We start from the raw sequence: 3871 nt of genomic DNA, 5'->3' as shown, positions 1-3871 counted from the left end.
TGACAATATTAATCTATCAACATAATTTTAATCTTCACTATTAAATACATTTTCATTAATAAATGGGATTGGAAAACTATTTCAATTGTGTTTCATAGGTATTTTTTTTCTTTTAGAATTGTTATTTCTTAAAGAACGACCATTTACAAAATTGAATCTAAATGCTACAATGAACTAAGGGAACATTCCCTATAAACCAAATTTTCCAAGCTAACTTCATGCACCTAAAATTCCTAGACTCTAAAACAAATTTCTTTGATTTTGCCACTGTTTTTTGTGCATCTACATGAGTGAGTCAAGAACTTAAAGCCAAGACTTCAACTTTTTGACTATTTACAATCTCTTCCCTACAACTCCTAGAGTGTAAACCAAATTTTCCAAGCATTCAATGCACCCAAAATTCCTAAACTGTAAAACAAATTTCCTTGATTCTGTCATTTTTTTTGGTGCATCTACATGGGTGACTAAAGAGCTTAAGGCCAAGGTTTCAACTTTTTAACTAATTACAAATCTCTTTGTAAAGATAGTGGAGCAGGGAGTGCAAAGTGGTCAAAGAACTGTAGCATTAAACACTTGTCCAATACAACTCCAAACAAAATTTAGAAAAGCTAAAAATATACAAATTGATAATTCAATGTAAACAATATTACTCAAATCAACAAAACAAATTGGTAAATCAATCTTTAAATAATGTTTTCAACTCCAACTACATATTGTGAGAGACATTTTACAATTCAGAATGCAATCCCCAAATAGAAAAAAACCTATAAAACAAATTCCCTTAAAGTAATGACTTGAAGGAAAAATAAATTACAAATTCATAGTTAATGTTTACATGTAATACATGCATGTAGGGGTATAATCTTCTCCATGATAATACAGACGCTATTTCCACGGTGCAGAGATACCCAAGTTTGATTTAGGTGATCTGACTGACCAATCATACATTGCCAAACCGACGTATGAATGGCTAATTAGTCACCAAACGTAGCAATAAATTATTAGCAAACGCATGACATGAAGGTAATTAAAATCTCTAGAGCAAATTCGGGTCGAAGAACTTATCTTCGGTTTGCTTATAAGCGAAAAGATTGTGGTCAAGAATCTTTAGACAATCACCAGTAGGATTTAAATCCTGACATCTACTATTGAATCAATGGAGCTACAAATACAGTCTTCTAAAACCTAAAAGTTATCGTTGCAAAGGAAAAAGGAGTTTCTAAAAGCCCCTTACCAGGTATCAAAGTAGGGCATAAAATTTTACTATTTAATTTATCAAAAAAAATTCCTAATGGCAATATGAAATCTTGAAAGAGAGAAAGAACATTTACCTTTCTTATTCTGATGATGGATTAAGAGAATGACTCAAAACATCAACACAGAAAAGAAACACACAATCATCTTCAGGTATACACCTAGACTGTAGGTTGAAGTTGCTGGAATGGTCATCCACGTCTTTTAGAAGAGGCTTCTCGTTTCAGCATTAGAGCTAATGCCGGATAAGATGGCTTTCACTGAAAAATAAATTGATTTTTGCTATAAGTACCTACCTACTCTTAAGGTACACATGTCAACTATAGAACATTTCTCAACCAAATCAGAGGATACCAATACCCTGCATTTCGGATACCAGTAGCCTTACATGCGACAAATTTACCATTAAAGTGCATCTTCCAATTCGTCTGGCATTCCCAGTGAAATTCGGCAAGCCCTAAAGCTTTAGGGGAACCGGCATTTAGTCTCCAAATCAAATATCCACTGGAAGCATGCTTAACAAGGAAATAGTAATTAGACCCCATTAAGCAAAATCAATGTGAGGCATTCAAAGACTGTTCCTAAGATTAGATCAACTTGAAGACAAAATGACCATATTATTCCAAACAATCAACTGTAGAAATGAACCCTTTTACTGTAATAACCGTGTTCAAGGTTCAGACCTTGGCACACATCTTAACTTGTTTGTAAATTACGTAAGACTGGACAAATTGAAGCCATATGGGGAAATAACACCTTTCTGTTATGTGTAGTAGATCGTAAAATACTATTCAAATGAGCTTGCAATGTATATCTTAACTATCAGAAATTTGATGTTTGCCCACAACTAACAGAAATCTGACGCATGCGAAAACATTGTTGAAAAGAAGAAATTGTACAAGCATTTTCCTTGCCAATGTGGAGAAATAGAAAATACGTGTACCTGTGGCAGATAAGAACCCTTCAAAGGCTCGTGGTGACTACACATTCAACACCAAAACATATAAAAATGCCTCTGACATCAATCAAATCCTATAAGCAAATATCCTCTGAAAACCCTAGAAGATCTAGTTTCACAGATATTTAAAATGCATTACCTCTCTAACACAGATATTTTGTATTATTACTAATAATGGCAACACAAAAACCGGTATTTTGATAGAAAATTCCCAACGGGTTAAGAAGCTGAGAAGGGAAACAGTTATATATAATTACTTCCCTAAGGCAGACAAATCAACTACTGATGATTCTCTTTTAAGGAAAAAGAAAAATAGTCGAGAAGAGCTGAATCTTCAGCCAAATGTAAAATAAGAAACCCTAAAACTCATATTTGACGAATGTAAAATAAGAAACCCTAAAACTCATATTTGAAGGGCCTCAGAGATCTTGGTGGTTAGATATCATCAGATGGCCAAGCCATCAAGAGTAGCAAATATTTTCTTACATCACAGGCCTCCCAAATAAATGACGAATTCAACCTATGATACAGGGGATTTAGCCACAATAAAATGATAAAATTCCTCGTTAAGAAGGCAATAGAATATAGCATAGTGATAACAAATACGCCGACCCAAGAACAACGAAAACATTTGTAAAATAAAAACCTAATGAATCGAACAGACTTAAAACAGAGCACAGATCACAAAGGACTATCCTATAAATATTCTCATTGTTGCAAAAATATTTGTATACAATTGTACAACAATGGTATTCAAGGACAATCTAATGCTACCAGCGTTGGAAATAAGTGTACATTTTCATACCCTGATAGCTACCAGAAGCACAGGAAATGCCTCCCCAACAAAACCCTAACCCGCGGTCCTTTAAAGCCACCACAACCAAGCCCTAACACCCAGTAGACGGAAACATAAAAACGCTTACGATATGCGAGGAAACTCTAACAATTGATTAAATACAACACAATTTATTTGCATTTATTAATTTGAAAAAAACTATTTCAAAGTTTTTGTGAATTTTAATTTAGGTAATAAATACAAAACAAACTGTCTAACCACCTCTTTATAGGCATCTCGCATTAAATAAGGTGGGACAGGCTAATCTCAAGATAAATCGTCTATATTATTTATGCTTTTCTTAGATATAAACACCATACCATACCATACATCACTATGTTGATGTGACAACATGATAGACGGAAGATTAAACTGACACTAAACAAATATTTTGCCCAATTTTTTGTATCTGTATGTGTCAAAGCATTTACAAAAAAAATTGCCCAATCAAAATATTATCCCACCCAATAAATTTCAAAATTATTTGTTTTCTATTACTCTTTGCTTCTCTCGCTTATTTATGCTAATTTTGATAATGACTTTGATATTAATCATGTTAAGATTCTCAAAAATGGTGCAACACTTGCAACTTATTCAAGTATTTCATCTCGTTTTCTTATGTAGTATATGTATGATTTTAACAATGTGATGAATGAATCCTTATCCTCCTTATCTCTATTGATTTGAAACAGGTGCTAAACAAATATTTATCTTTTTTTGAAAAAAAAAAATCTGTAAATCAAGCTTAGTTCTAGTATCTCTCGTGGTACTATTACTGCAAACTATATAAGTCACCCCTTTTGATAGATTGTTAACTTGGTGAA

General features: G+C 33.0%; 1 long non-coding RNA gene and 1 other non-coding gene across 2 annotated transcripts; both read right to left on the bottom strand.

The window, feature by feature from the left end:
- Positions 1 to 668: 668 nt before the first annotated feature.
- LOC149579671 (uncharacterized) lies at positions 669 to 3144 on the bottom strand. The gene is made up of 2 exons (XR_016352646.1): positions 1658 to 3144; positions 669 to 1514 (listed from the first exon to the last, which is right to left on the bottom strand). It is a non-coding gene; the product is annotated as an uncharacterized LOC149579671 (long non-coding RNA).
- LOC149579672 (small nucleolar RNA SNORD24) lies at positions 2628 to 2708 on the bottom strand. Its single transcript, XR_016357437.1, has one exon. It is a non-coding gene; the product is annotated as a small nucleolar RNA SNORD24 (small nucleolar RNA).
- Positions 3145 to 3871: the final 727 nt, after the last annotated feature.

This window comes from Cupressus sempervirens, chromosome 1 (genome assembly GCF_028749045.1).
Source record: "Cupressus sempervirens isolate cs-2001-9-10 chromosome 1, ASM2874904v1, whole genome shotgun sequence".
Classification (NCBI taxonomy): domain Eukaryota; kingdom Viridiplantae; phylum Streptophyta; class Pinopsida; order Cupressales; family Cupressaceae; genus Cupressus; species Cupressus sempervirens.
The sequence above is the reverse complement of the archived record's forward strand: the minus strand, read 5'-3'. Positions and strand labels throughout refer to the sequence as shown.